General features: G+C 44.5%; 1 protein-coding gene across 2 annotated transcripts in view; it reads right to left on the bottom strand.

Annotated features, from left to right (window-relative positions):
- Positions 1-8,592, bottom strand: part of GPR1 (G protein-coupled receptor 1) — a 55,479-nt gene extending 46,887 nt beyond the window's left edge. The window contains exons 1-2 of one of the 2 annotated variants that reach the window (XR_003942908.1): positions 8,360-8,592; positions 6,839-7,016 (exon numbers count right to left, since the gene is read on the bottom strand). The gene's annotated coding sequence lies outside the window, so the exon portion shown is untranslated. Of the gene's footprint in view, positions 1-6,838; positions 7,017-8,359 lie in introns of those variants that run through there. The other variant, XM_030210458.1, reaches the window with a different exon arrangement.
- Positions 8,593-15,666: the final 7,074 nt, after the last annotated feature.

Genomic DNA, 15,666 nt, shown 5'->3' with positions numbered 1-15,666 from the left:
TTTTTTTTAATACAGCTCGACGGCGCAGCGCCCTTGAAGGCAGGCGCCCCCCTGCGGCACTTACCGTGCTTACTGTGTTGGCCCGCCCTCCTCTGATGTAAGTTACCCATGTCAGAGGAGGGCGGGCCCAGGAGGAACAGAGGGACGTCGGAGAAGGCAGCACTGATCGCCGATCAGCTGTTCTTGCCCATGCAGCGCCTTCACACAGAGGTGAGAGGTGCTGCGTGGGCCGGTAAAGTGGAGGGGGGTCCGGTAGAGGGGGGAGGCGACGAGCTCAGGGGGGGCGGGGCACGAGGGCGGAGGATGGCGGGAGGCGGAGCTGTGGGAGAAGGAGAAAAACAGAGAGAGAAAGGGAGGGGGACCGGGGCTGCTAAACTTTGGTTTTTTGTTTTTATTTTTTATTTAATAAATGCGGAAGCGGGGAACAGCAGCGACCTCGAAGGGGGGGGGGGCAAGGGCGTCCATACAGGACGCTCCTGACGAGCGCCTTAGCCCCTTTTAATTTCAACGTGTTTTTTTTTTGTTTTGGGTTTTGACGTTTGTGGCATGTGCAGAGCAGCCAGCATAACGCTTGGCTGCTCTGCGCATGATTTACGGGCAGATTAATGACGGGGATTACACTCCTGTAATGCATTTGACTTTCAAATACTGAACCGAACATGTGGGACTTCTGTTTTTAGTGCATTCTTCGTTTTTTCAACTTCGGTAAGGACTTTTACGTTTTTGATTTTTTAACGTATGGTTGATGCATCTGGGCCTCAGTAAATTTGTGGGATGTAGCAAAGCAGTCCTCATGTAGGGTGGGAATCTGAAACTCCTACAGAGAGCATCAAAAGGCCAAACAAAGAGTCTGCTTGAGCCATAACATCCAAATGATAATGCTTGGAAAAAGGATGCAATGAAGACCAAGTAGTTGTTTCAATATGCCTTTGAGGGGGAAAAAAACCTTGTGATTCCGCCCCCAAGAAGTCACTAAAGCACTAGCAGAAGGTGCTCAAAGAGAAGCCCGCAGCCACTTGCCATAAAGAAGGTACGCAGAGGCAATAGCCTCCTTAATCCAGAAAGAAATGGTTGCCTTAGATGCTGCATGACCCTGATTCAGGCCTGAAAATGAACATTGAACCGCCTGAGAACATTGATAGCTTGCAAATATTGGAGAAGCACTCAACAAACATCAAGGCAATGGAGCAAGTGAAAATCCGCCTTGCAATCTCCTTCCATAAAAGAGGCTGGCTAAGATGAAAAGCCAAAACCACCCTGGGCAACCAAGAAGGAAGGTACAAATAGTCACTCCTGAATCCGAGAAAGGAAGGAATGGATCTTTGCCCGACCACGCCCGTAACTCAAATTCCACGAGCCAACAACTACTAGAAGGAGAGATTTGAGAGGAAAATATTTCAAAGTTGCCTGCTTCAGAGGTTCAAATGGAGCCTTTTATTTTTTTAGAGCCCACAGAACCATGTTAAGGTTTCACTTGGGACAAAGACAACGAAGAGGACCTGGGAGCAGCCATTAGGCCCGACCACGCTGTTTGGCCATGGCCAGCAAAGTGGAGAGCTAGGTCAGGGACAGAAGCAGGTCAAGAAGACTCCAATGTCCCATCCTGCATATCCTTTAAGGCCATTCCACCCTCCCCTGACAGGGTGTGTTTTTTTTTTTTTTGTGCCTGCAGCCACTAAAGAATCAAGCTTGTCCTGAGCAATAGAAGAAAGGTGAATCGTGGCCCAGGCCACCCTGAGACTGGAATCTGGGGTGGTCCATTGAGCAGAAATGAGAATGAGAATAGCCTCATGTACAGGGAACACTTTAGGCAGCTTCCAGTGTGCTAGCCATCCTAGGAGTAGAGACTGAGGGGTTTTGTGACTCCTAGCTATTAACATTCAGAGCCTCCAGAGCCTTAGCCATAAAAGAAGTTAAGTCTTCCTTGGGGAAAAAAATGTTATCAGTTGTAGGAATGGCCTCCTCTATCAGCCTGAATCTCACCCTTCTCAACTCCCACAGAAAAACAGAAGGTAGTGAAGCTGCTGCCAAGCCTGATGCACACTGAGGGGAAGATGGAGGAGCCCAAGAATCTGCCTCAGAGACAGCTTCAAAACATCTTCCTTCACTCACAGAATCCAATTGCAGAGGCTAAGAAGCTTGCAAGGACCCAGAAACCTTCAACTGCTACTGAGAGAGATAGGCAGAAGACCGAGTATGCTGAGGAGACCTTTGCAGAATATAGGCTTGAACAAACATTGGGAAAAAAGAAACCAGACAGACGCCCAGGAGTTACACTACAGTCAGACACCTTACCAGTGCATGTATACAGTCCAAAAATATGCCCAGCTTGCAGACGCAACATGGATCCCGCAGCCACGGGTGCCAATCGTGCCAAATTAAAATGGCTACAGGATCCTGAATAACTGCATCAGAGAATGTCAGCTGAGAAGAGAGATGCCGTGATTGCACACTGCGGGAAGACAACAGTTCACCCATCAAAGAGGCTGCTCCACTGAAATGACCTCAGAACATCCCGCCAACATTTGCCCGAGGCTGATCTCTGCTTAGCATAGTGAGAGCAGCGCTGACAAGGCTCTGCAGCAATTGCAAGAAAAAATGAAACCACGAGTAAGCTCGAAGAGAGAGAAAAATGTAAAGGAACACTCACCAAATCTCCAGGAACCAGTTCTGACTCACTACTCTGGCCCAGGGTAAACTGGTAGCAGCAGAGGGAACCCCATCCAGCATCCAAGTAGCCATATAATCATTTTTTCTCCTTTTTTTTTTTAAAACTCTGTGAGGAAGTGGGAAGGAGAATGTGGCTGGATAGGAGTAGGGTGGGGGAAGAGCCTGGTACCAACAGGTGTACCCCCTACAGCTGTCACTGCTTAGCCTAAGCACCCCCAGGCTCTACTGAACCAGGAAACCCAGAACAGGAGCCACAACAGAGATGAAACCAGGAGCTTGCTTCACCTTCACCGTCAAGTGGCGTTCCTTCGTTGGCTGCCACCTGGGGCAGACTGCTGCTGTGCACTCCCCCCCCCCCCCAGGTACAGCGCATACCTCCCCCCAGTGCATCATCTCCAATACCCTCCCCCCCAGGTGCATTGCTGTTACCTCCTGGGGGTGCTGGGAGCAGAGACGTAGCTGTTGGCTCTGCCGGTTCCTTGCCTCGGAACAGGAAGTAACATCAGATGGAGCAGGGAACCAGCAGAGCCACAGCCACGTGGCTGCTCCCTGCACCCCCCTGCAGCATGCACCCGGGGCAGTACGCCACTGCCACTGCCTGCTGGAGATAGAGATACACTGACTAACCAAGGAGCATACTGTCCTATAAGAGTTCAGTGCTCTCTATCTCTACCTGCTGGTAGATGATCACAACCCACGTCTCTGGATTCATCTGCTGAAGGTGCTAAGGAAATGCTCATTTACAAAACTTGAATTTGCTCCCTTCCATCCCACCCTCCCTAACCCACCCTTCTAAAGAGAAAATGCATGTATAAGCAAGTTGTGTGCTTGCCATCTGCCCATACAAAATATACATCAATTTGAAAGAAAACATTAGAGTAGGCTCAAACACGTAAAAAAAAAAACACTAAAAAATTACCTCATACTTTTAAGTTTTTTTCTCAGGTTAGCCTCAACCCATTTGTTCTGTAATCACATCAAACAAGTCTCTGTAATATCTGTGTGAGCTTCTCATGATAAGCACTGCAGCCCCTGATTTATTTACATTCTGAATGGACCAAAGTTTAGTAAGGGGGTCTTGTCAGATCCTTTCAGCATTGACATCCACTCAGGAATGAAAGAAAAGATCTGAATTATAGTGGAGGATGTTACTCAGTTTGCTTCTGTTTCGCCTTCTGCTAAATTATCTGAAATTAATACTTGTACTGCAACTTTAAAGCTGTGCCTTTTTATCATTAGCTCTTTATCACCCCCCCACCCCCACCCCACTCCCAAAATAAATTTCCTAGTTGTCACAGTTCATGTCATAACCAGAACGTGGACTCTACAGGGCAAAGGGTGCTTCCTGTCAGTGCTGGCATTGCGGTGGTTTTAATCTGCAGGAATGGTAAGAGTGGTAATGGTTATCTTCCCTAATGGCAACCTTTTCTCTATTTTCCTGTTGCAAATTCTTCTACAAATAGATTATAGATTATAGATTCCATAGCAACTAGCCTTCTTTGTATAAAATACAGTGAAAAGGGAGAAAATGTTGGCCTAATATTCTGCCTACATATCAGAAGCCATGTTTACTCTTCACTGTTCAGTGTCTCTCTGTCAACTAAACTGTAAGCTCCACAGATCAGGGACTCTTCTATTGGTCTGTAGAGTCCTGCGTACACCACATAGCACTGTATAAATGTTCAATAGTAGTAGCTTAAATAATCTTTAGTTCCGGTTTGTGTAGTTTCTTCTTTACCCCAACCATAGAACATCACTTGAGAAAGAGACCTCACAACCTCAAAGGCTGTATCTATATCTATTCACTAGCTCCACAAAGGTGTTAATTGCTGTTTTGTCAGGTTAACATAAAACTCCTACTTTCAGTTTATCATTTCACCAGAGACAGGAACAGCAAATTTTGCTGTTACAACAGACACTGGAATTCCTGTGCGAGAAAAGAAATCCCCGAATTCAGGAATGGGGTGGATTTTGGAGACGCAATATATAAGCGCACATAAAGAAAGAAAGAAAACTCCCTTTGAACACCAGCTGCTCATCATTTTTGGAGACAGGATCTTCATTTGACCCCATTTGGCAAGTTTCTTACTTAGCCACCATCACAATTTTATGTAAGAAATTCCATGCAGGACTCTATGTTCTGTCTCAGAGTATTGTGAAATTGTTCCCTTTTCCAGGGTATTTTGATATCATATCTTATTATGTCCCATATATTTGTTCTTTTCTTAGTGGGGTGCATGCAGAAATTAGACCGTTAAGGTCAGATTTAAAGAACAAGTAAAGTCAGGGCTAAATAAAAGTAAACATCCCTAAAGTCAGTTTGCTTGCACAGTTTGGGAATAGCATGTTTTGCTCAAGTTGCTGTCAATTCTCAAAGGGTAACAAATCAAGAGATACTAGTGCGGAGATTGCTGGGAAACTTCATTGGGCAATTTTTCTGCATTTTGTGCTGAAATATTTCTGTGTAATTTTCTCCCCTTCCAAAAGCTGCAACTACAGCCTGGAGCAAAAAAAGAGCATCATTTCATAACTTCCTAGGCAAACAAAATTGCAGAGGTTCTTTTCCTTCCCTCTCTTGGCTGATTTTATAACCTCACAATTAATTTACAAGAGGAGGAAGCAGCCTGGCATTATACCAGAGAGTCCTAAATAAATACAATGTGATTTCAGGAGCTGCACTAACCCATGCATTTTTCCTTTTTTAAGAAAGTAGCTGGCTTGTACGTATTGCAGAATCAATGAAACGGGGAAAAATATGGCTCATTACTGTGCACATATTGATTTAATTTCTTTTTTTAGCTGTTTTTCATCATCCTTCCCACAAAGATCAGCAGACTATTTTCAAGAGTTTTGCTGTGATAAGTAGATGCCAGCACTGTGGGTGCTTGAACACCTCCAGTATTGAGCAAAATGCCTTCACTTTGTCCAAGGAGGTATAACCTGATGAGTTTAAGCACCCTCAATCATTCTGAAAAGTTAGCTCCTATGCTTTAACAGACTGGAAGAAACTAATCTGAAAATATAAATCTATAAGTTTGAAATATATTATTATTATTATTATTATTATTATTAAGCTCACGCCTTACTCACTCTCAGAATCATGCTTCATAGTTCATGATCACGGGTACACTGAAATCCCGTTACAATTAATTTCCTGCCAGTTAGATCTAACTTCCCCCAATATATAATTTCTTTCCAGAAAAAAAAGAGATTAAGGACTCCTTTTACCAAGCTGTGGTAAACGGGGCCCTGTGGTAGTGTCTGCATGTGCATTCGCCGTATGCTGAGGTCCCCTTTTACTGCAGCGGGTAAAAAGCTTTTTTTTTTTAAATGGCCCTGTGGTAAGTGAACCACTTACTGCATGGCCATTTCCCAGGGGAGGCCTTACCACCACCCATTTAGGAAGCTTTAAGGACTCCTACGCTACCTCGGTGATAACCAGGCAGTGTGTGACGCTGCTCAGTTACCGCTGGGTAAGCCCCTGGCGCTAGAAAATAAAAATGTATTTTCTAGTGCCGGAGTTGGCATGGCAGAGACCGGGACTACTACCAGGCTCCTGCGGTAGACCTGATTTGCCGCATGCCAATGCAGCGGTAGCCCTACCTCCCTTTGGTAAATGAGCAGAATGAAAACACTAATAAGGAATTAGCAAAGTTGTGCTAATTCTTTTTACCAGTATTACTCCTTCCTTTATTCAATTCCATTTCCCATTTGTTTTTTTCACTTAAGCCTTTATTTACCCTCTCTCTCTCATCTTCACTTACTAGGGGTCAATGCTCAAAAGCTATCAGTAATAGCTGCACACATTTATAGCCACGGCTGAACTTACCGAATGAGAAATAGCAATTGATGCTCAAAGGAAATTGCATGCAAATGAAATATGCAGAAAGGCTGCTTGCAGTTTGGTAGGGAAAGCAACTGGCACATGCACAGAAGTTTTCCGTGGTAATCATCAATATTCTCCACATGCTAAGGCTTGAAAAATGGCAACAACTGCTCTTTGGACCCTGCCATAAAGGTGTGTGTCATAAGCATACATTAGAGGCATCTACAGTAGTCTGGGAACCTCACAAGAGAACCCACGGTGAAGCGAATTATTACCATGCATGCGTCATAGATGGATGTCATATGTGCATGTTCACAGACTATTCTTGATGGTTACCTTTTTGTTGTCTTTTTTGATTGTTGTATTTTCTGTATGGCAACCAGAACACTTTTCTTTTTTATTTTTCAGGTTGCACTACTGTTCCGGGCACACACACGCATATGATACACGCTGCACATGAAGAGTGCTGCAGTTCACTCCGCCGAGAAACTGTCCTTTCACATGCCTCACCACTTCGGATCTGCTGGAAAATTTTAAACGTTACAAATAGGCACTCCCTTCTGTGCATTGCACAGAAATGTCTGTGCATCACATGGAATGCTCATTTTAATATTAACAAGCTCATTTTTAATACATTTGCATCTAGTTTTCAGCCACTGCTTTCATGAATGGTAAAAGCAGAGCCAAAACCCTTTGAGCATTAGGTGCGTAATAATGTACTCACAAAACCGGCTAAAACCAGAATATTACAAGCCCAGTAAGCTTTAAGCATCTTGCCCTAGGTGGCTTCATCATCTCTCCCTTTATTCTCACTTTTTATTTACTGATCAGTTCTCTTTTAAAAAAATAATCTTTTTCTTCCATGCCCTCTGTTTCTACTAGAAATTATTGCATTTCCTCCCTTCTAGTCCTCCTCCACAAGGATGGAAGATGGACCAGCTACTGGATAAGTTAAAAGCTTTTGTCCAGGGGAATCTGTGTGTTCCTCTGCTTGGAAAGACTTGCACTGTTTTTTTTTTGTTTGTTTGTTTTTAAAGTCTAAGGGGAAAAGCGTCATTTTGTTGAGACTGAAGAATATTTCTGTCAACCAATCTTTTGGCATCCAGTACCAGTGCCAAGACTAATACAGTTCACTGATCCAGATTTTCCTGAGATCTTCGCAGACAAGCACTTATCTGCTATTGCATAGACTGATGCATTCACCCACCTATTGTATCTCTGCATCACACTTTATGTCAATTACAAGGAGCTATCTACCCTCTACTAGGTCTCCTCTCTAATCTTGTACTTATAAGCATCCTTGATCTATATTTGTATAGCTACTTGATTTTATGTAAGCCACATAGAACTGAGTGCTCAACTCAGGTAATTGTGGGCTATAAATCCAAATAAAGTAAAGTTTATCATCCTTCTATTTTTGTTACCTGACAACATTTTAACTGCTTTGAACAGAACTTACCAACACAGTTAATACAGTTATGGGCATTCTAGTACTCACTTTTTCCAAGTGATGAAAGAGTTAAAGGCAGAATCACGGTCAATGAATCAATATTTTGCCTTTTACACTTTCCCTCCCCAGCAGTGAATAGAGGCAAAAGAAAAGTAAAACAGATGGCTACTGAAAAAAAAAAAACACAGTTCCAGCACAATGACAAGAATGAACAACAGGTCTGAGATAGTTTATGGACATGCCCCTTGTCTTACTGGTTAGGAAGCTGCCTAGCTCGCTTTGCTTTCAGTAACTTTGTCAGATTCTGTGCCTTCTGGTCAGAAGCTGAGCTGAAAAATGATATTTTGGAATTTAGGTTGAAGATATAATTTCTCTGATACAATAAACTATACAGAATAAAATTGAACACCCACCTCTTTGACTGTGCCAGCGTGAGATGTTTATGTGGACACGTTCCTCTGCTGTGCTGTTGAAGCAGCTTCAGTGCTGGGTCTCTTGTATACCCCCTCTGGCAATAAATAATAAACCTCTGACATAGATTGGATGGTTTCGTCAGGGAAACGAATGAGTTCCTCTTCCTACAGCAGCGTAACAACTATGTCTGCTCTGCACATTGCCTTACATTTTGTGTCTTCAAAAGACATTGACTCAGTCTTTGGATGATGATGTGCTTAACATGTGAATCTGCTGATTCAGATGTTGCTGGTGCTGAAGCAGCAGTGCTCTAGGGTAACTGTAATTACCTCTAAAAATACTTCTAGAACAAGCCCAATATGTAGTCTACAATTTAAAAATAAAAAAACAAATCCATCCTTCCTAATTAATGTTGTGAGATACTAGGCAAACATAGTAACATAGTAGATGACGGCAGAAAAAGACCTGCACGGTCCATCCAGTCTGCCCAACAAGATATACTCTTATGTGCTACTTTTTGTGTATACCCTACCTTGATTTGTACCTGTCCTCTTCAGGGCACAGACCATATAAGTCTGCCCAGCACTATCCCCGCCTCCCAACAGTGAAATACGAATACATTACAATTCATTATCCTTCACAAACGAGGCTCAGTTCTGTTCCCTTCTAATTAAATTAATATGTGTATAAAAAGACCTATTTATTGAAACAGTGCACATCTCTGTACTCAACTGGGAAGACTTGCCATCCTGGGAAAACAGATTCCCAGTGGTTTCTCTTATCTGTAGCAGAGGAGTGGGAAAAAAATTGTCAGAAAGAAAGTGTCCACCAACCAGACCAAACCAGGAAGGGGCTCAGGTCGTATTTACATCTTAAGTTTTAAAATTATTTTTGTATCTTGCAAAGTATATTTTATTCTTTCTGTCCTTTACTGCAGCTCAGTTTTTAAAAATGCTGGAAATGCTTAGCATGAATGAATATTTCTGTTGATTCATGAAACTAGACCTTAATATTTTCAGAAATTTAGGGATGGATTGTCCCAAATGGCTCCTTTTACTAAGCAGCGGTAAGCCCAACTGATGGGCTTACCGCTCACTATACAGGAAGTACCACTGGGCTACCATAGCAGCCCAGTGGTACTTCCCACCCCTAGCGCCGTCATTTCCGGCACTACAACAATTTATTTCTTTTTGTAGCACCGGAGTGTACCCAGTGGTAATCAGGCATTGCCGCGTGCTGCCCAGTTACTGCTGGGTTAGTGCGGGAGCCCTTACCACCACCTCAATGGGTGGTGGTAAGGGCTCTCCTCTGAAATGGCTGTGCAGCAAGTACTTTATTTGCCACGTGGCCATTTCCTGTAGGAAAGAGAGACTTCTCTTTTACCAGCTGCGGTAAAAGGGGGTGTCGGCACATGTGAAAAACACACGCTGACGCCAGCACAGACCCCCTTTTTCTGCAGCTTGGTAAAAGGGGCCCTTAGGTCTTAAAACTTTTCTGCAAAAAGTTCATGGCTGCTCCTCAGCTATGGAACATGAGGCCATCAGAGCTTAGACATGCACTCGATCAGTGCTTCTCAACCCTCTCTTGGAGGTGCATCTAGCCATTTGGGTTTTCAGAATTACTACAGTGAATAGCATGGAATAGATTTGCCCACAGTGGGTCTTCAATGTATGCAAATTTATCTCATGCATATTTTTGTGGTAATCCTAAAAACCTGAGTGGCTCTAGAGTGCCACCAGGAGAGGGATGAAAAACACTGCATTAGATTATGGAAAGTTTTACAAATTTTTCCATAAGTATGATTCTGTAACAAGAAGGTATTGGTTAAATCATAAAATTTCTGGCCAGTTAGCATTGAAAGGGATTTGGATGCTAGGAATAAAGGATGATGTTAGATTTTTTAAAATAATAATCAGGTTGAAGTGAGTGAGGATTGGGTTTGCATTGAATTTACATTTTGCGGCAGATTCAAGAAAGGGCACCGAATACTAGCTGCTAAAAAATTCAGCGCTAAGCAAGTATCCTATAACAGCATAGTTGGATGCAGAAACCATTACAAAATACTAGTGTGAGTCAGTATTTGAGCACCTACGCCATGTGAAAGGCTGGTGCAAATGCTGGCACCTAAATAGTCACAAAATGAGCCTAAGCAAACAGGGAAAACAAAAAGTTTTCCAAAAGAACTAGTTTTCTTGTGTATATTTCACTGTGTATCGAGACAATTTAACGACAAACTCCTTATAAACAAATAATTGTAAGTGCAAGAAATTATTAAAGGGTCCTTTTATTTATTTATTTACTGCATTTGTATCCCACATTTTCCCACCTATTTGCAGGCTCAATGTGGCTTACATTGTTCCGTCATGGCGATCGCCATTCCAGAGTGAGAAATATAAGAGCTGTTACATAAAGATCATGAATAACAAAGTAGATTAAGCAATCAGGTATAAAGAGTTCATGTTCGGAATAAGAGGTAGAGTGGTATTCCAATAAGAGTTCATAGGATGGATCGTTGGAGCATGCCTTGATGAGGACATAGTAGATTCAAATTCGGAATGGGATCAGGATCAGGATCAGGCGACCCTCAGGGGGAGGAATGCTGGCTTCGGCCTAACCCCTGGTAAGCCTTTCCTCAGCTGAGAGGTGCCCAGCTCTACCACCGGCTGCCTTTCAGGTGCTGTGGAGGACTTGCAGCTCATCTGCGGTGACACCCAGGTCCACTCCGATCCACTCAGGGCCTCCGCTCTAGGTGCCGCGTGCCAGGCATTTTTCTCTTTACATCTAATCTTCTTCCCAGTTGCTAAAGTACCTCAGTCATTTATGGCCCCTATTCACATTCTCTTCCTAGCCCTGTCCCTTCCTAATCTTTTCCCTCACCCCCTACCTCTCTACGCTACAGGAACTCACTGCCCATCCATCGACTTCATCACCTCACCTTCTCTCCTACCCTCTTCCTCCCTCTTGGCTTTTAATCTCCGCCTCTTTCTTCCGTCCATTTTGCCTTCCCCATTCCACCTAAATACCTCTCACCTTCGACGCCTTCGTGGCCACACCTCTCCTACTCTCCTCCGCTCTCTTTTACTCCTTCTCTTACTCTCAGCCGGTGATATAAATCCCAATCCTGGCCCCCCTCACCAACTATTATCCCAACTCTACAGATCTCACCGCAACCTCTCTAACCTCATCTCTATTTCTCTACTCCCCTCCTCTTCTCTGCCCTTCTCTTGCGCCCTATGGAATGCCCGCTCTATCTGTAACAAACTCGCCTATATCCAGGACCTCTTTATCTCACATCACCTCCATCTGCTCGCCATAACAGAAACCTGGCTCTGCCCTGATGACTCTGCTTCAGTCGCAGCCCTGTGCCATGGCGGCTATCTATTTTCACATACTCCTCGCCCTGCTGGCCGTGGGGGCGGTGTTGGACTACTTCTCTCTCCCTCCTCCAGATTTCAACCCCTTCTTCCACCTCAATCTCACTGTTTTTCCTCCTTTGAAGTCCACTCTATCCGCCTTTTCTCTCCTCTGCCTCTTCGAATAGCGGTCATTTATCGTCCCCCTGATAAGTCCCTTTCATCCTTTCTCAGTGACTTTGACGCCTGGCTTGCCTTCTTCCATGATCCTTCCTCCCCCTCTCTCATCCTTGGTGACTTTAATATTCCTGCTAATGATCCTTCCAACTCTTATATTTCCAAGTTACTCGCTTTAACGTCCTCCTTTAATCTCCAACTATGCTCCACCTCCCCCACTCATCAAAATGGTCACTGTGTTGATCTCATCTTCTCCTCCAACTGTTCACCCTCTAGTTTCCTTGCCTCTGATCTTCCCTCCTCTGATCACCATCTTATAACTTTCACACTTAAATCTCCTCCCTCCCAGTCCCGTCCTATCTTATCTAATTTATCTAGGAATCTTCACGATATTGACCCTTCATCTCTATCCTCCCATGTTTCAAACCTCCTCTCTACTGTGGCACCATCCATGTCTGTCAACGAGGCTGTTTCTTCTTACAACAATACTCTATCCTCTGCCTTAGACACTCTTGCACCTTTGATGACCCGCCCTGTAAGGCGTACAAAACCCCAACCTTGGCTGACTTCTAATATCCGCTACCTACTTTCCTGTACCCGCTCCGCCGAATGCCTCTGGCGGAAATCTCGGGCCCTTGTTGATTTCTTACACTTTAAGTTCATGCTGACCTCCTTCCAATCTGCTCTTTTACGTGCCAAACAGGATTATTATATCCAACTGACCAACTCTCTTGACTCTAATCCTCGACTTCTCTTCACCACATTGAACTCTCTCCTCAAGGTGCCCCCTCCCCCAACTCCCCCTTCATTATCTCCTCAGACCCTTGCTGAATTCTTTCACAACAAGGTTCAAAAGATAAACCTTGCTTTCTCTACCTCACCACCTCTCCCTCCACTAGTCCGTTCCCCTCTCTCTCCTTCCCCTCATTCCCTTTCCTCCTTTCCTGAAGTTACTATTGAGGAAACTACACTTCTCGTTTCTTCCTCAAAATGTACCACCTGTTCCTCTGATCCCATTCCCACCCACCTTCTTAATGCCATCTCTCCTGCTCTTATTCCTTTTATCTGTCACATTCTCAACCTCTCACTTTCCACTGCGACTGTCCCTGCTGCCTTTAAACACGCTGTGGTCACACCTCTCCTTAAGAAGCCTTCACTCGACCCTACTTGTCCCTCTAATTACCGACCCATCTCCCTCCTTCCTTTTCTCTCCAAATTACTTGAGCGTGCTGTTCACCGCCGCTGCCTTGATTTTCTCTCCTCACATGCTATTCTTGACCCACTACAATCTGGTTTTCGCCCTCTCCACTCAACCGCAACTGCACTTACTAAAGTCTCCAATGACCTATTACTGGCTAAATCCAGAGGTCAATATTCCATCCTCATTCTTCTTGATCTTTCCGCTGCTTTTGACACTGTCGATCACAGCATACTTCTCGATACCCTGTCCTCACTTGGATTCCAGGGCTCTGTCCTTTCCTGGTTCTCTTCCTACCTCTCCCTCCGCACCTTTAGTGTTCACTCTGGTGGATCCTCTTCTACTTCTATCGCTCTGCCTGTCGGTGTACCTCAGGGTTCTGTTCTTGGTCCCCTCCTCTTTTCTATCTACACTTCTTCCCTTGGTTCATTAATCTCATCCCATGGCTTTTCCTACCATCTCTATGCTGATGACTCCCAAATCTACCTTTCTACCCCTGATATCTCACCTTGCATCCAAACCAAATTTTCAGCGTGCTTGTCTGACATTGCTGTCTGGATGTCTCAAAAAAGGGTGTCTAATTTTATACAACCTAAATGTAGATATTCCTGGGGCCGTAGTTTGTGCAAAGCAGAGCTGTAGGTAAAGTTATGATATGTATATCAGCTTTCAGAACTGATTTTATAACAAGGCGCCTATTTTATAATTCAGTATATAACATCTACATGAGAGAAATGTCGACACCATTTTTACTGCATTTGAATTTTTGGTCCAGTAAATCTGGCAGCACTGTGCTATAGTATGTGATATATTTTTTATATTGATGATGATAGTGGGGTTGATGTGGAGATGTTAATAAATATTTTCTCTGCTTGTTTTCTTAAGGGGTTAGTCCTTGATACAGCTGAGTGCAGCAAAACATACATGTCGGACAATCCAGCCCCTGAATGGCACTTACTTTCATTAAGGAGGTCTTTTACAAAGGCACAGTAGCGTTTTTAGTGCGCGGTAATGATTAGCACATGCTAAATACTAGAGACACCCATATGAATATATTTGCTTCTCTAGCATTTAGCACACGCTATAAACGCTAGCGTGCTTTTTTAAAAGGACCCCTAAGAAAGTTTTCTAAAAGAAAAGTTGATTGCAAAGAATATGTTGGGGTATCCAATTTAACATGAATAAATATATTTAAATATAAAATGATATTGTTTTGCCGATGAGGAGGTGGGTGCTATAAATCTTGTTGATTACAGTCAAGTTCAAAGAGTTGCACCGCTGAGGCAAACATACATAAAATGCCTTTTTCAAAATTGTATGATGTTATATGCACATAAAAGTATGCACAATAACAAGATGGTACATACGTGGAGGGGCATAATTGAAAGGGGCGCCCAAGTTTTCCTGAGGACGTCCTCGCAGGACGTCCCGGCGAAGGGGCGGGGAAACCCGTATTATTGAAACAAGGTGGGCGTCTATCTTTTTTGTTTCGATAACACGGTTGGGGACGCCCAAATCTTGACATTTAGGTCGTCACTAGAGATGGTTGTCCTTAGACTTGGTTATTTCTGATTTTCGGCGATAATGGAAACTAAGGATGCCCATGTCAGAAATGACCAAATGCAAGCCCTTTGGTCGTGGGAGGAGCCAGCATTCATAGTGCACTGGTCCCCCTGACATGCCAGGACACCAACCGGGCACCCTAGGGGGCACTGCAGTGGACTTCAGAAAAAGCTCCCAGATACATAGCTCCCTTACCTTGTGTGCTGAGCCCCCCCAAACCCCACAACTGTACACCACTACCATAGCCCTTATGGGTGAAGGGAGGCATCTAGATGTGGGTACAGTGGGTTTTGGAGGGCTCACATTTACCACCACAAGCGTAACAGGTGGGGGGATGGGCCTGGGTCCGCCTGCCTGAAGTGCACTGCACCCACTAAAATTGCTCCAGGGACCTGCATACTGCTGCGATGGACCTGAGTATAACATTTGAGGCTGGCATAGAGGCTGGCAAAAAATATTTTGAAAATTTTTTTTTTGAGGGTGGGAGGGGGTTAGTGACCACTGGGGGAGTAAGGGGAGGTCATCCCCGATTCCCTCCAGTGGTCATCTGGTCTGTTCAGGCACCTTTTCGTGGCTTGTTCGTAACAAAAAAAGGACCAAGTAAAGTTGTCCAAGTGCTTGCAGGAACGCCCTTCTTTTTTCAATTATGGGTCGAGGACACCCATGCAGTGGCGTAGCAAGGGCGGGGCGGTGGGGGCGGTCAGCCCCGGGTGTCATCGGGTGGGGGGGGGGGTGCTCCGCTCCCGCTGCTCCACCTTTAACATTTTTTTTTTCGAAGCACCGGAGAGTGGCAGGCAGCGCGTCTCGCGTCTGCCCTGCTAGTAAAGAAGATCTCGCTGACGTTGTCGTCCTTCCCTGAGTCCCGCCCGCCCTCGCGGTAATAGGAAGTTGCCTCAGAGGGGGGCGGGACTCAATGTGGGAAGGGTGACGACGTCAGCGAGATCTTCTTTACTAGCAGGGCAGACGCGAGGCGCGCTGCCTGCCACTCTCCGGCGCTTCAAAAAAAAAAAAGGTT

This window comes from Microcaecilia unicolor, chromosome 7, assembly GCF_901765095.1.
Source record: "Microcaecilia unicolor chromosome 7, aMicUni1.1, whole genome shotgun sequence".
In the NCBI taxonomy this organism is placed as follows: domain Eukaryota; kingdom Metazoa; phylum Chordata; class Amphibia; order Gymnophiona; family Siphonopidae; genus Microcaecilia; species Microcaecilia unicolor.
Note: the sequence above shows the minus strand (reverse complement) of the source record. Positions and strands in the feature narration are given on the sequence as shown.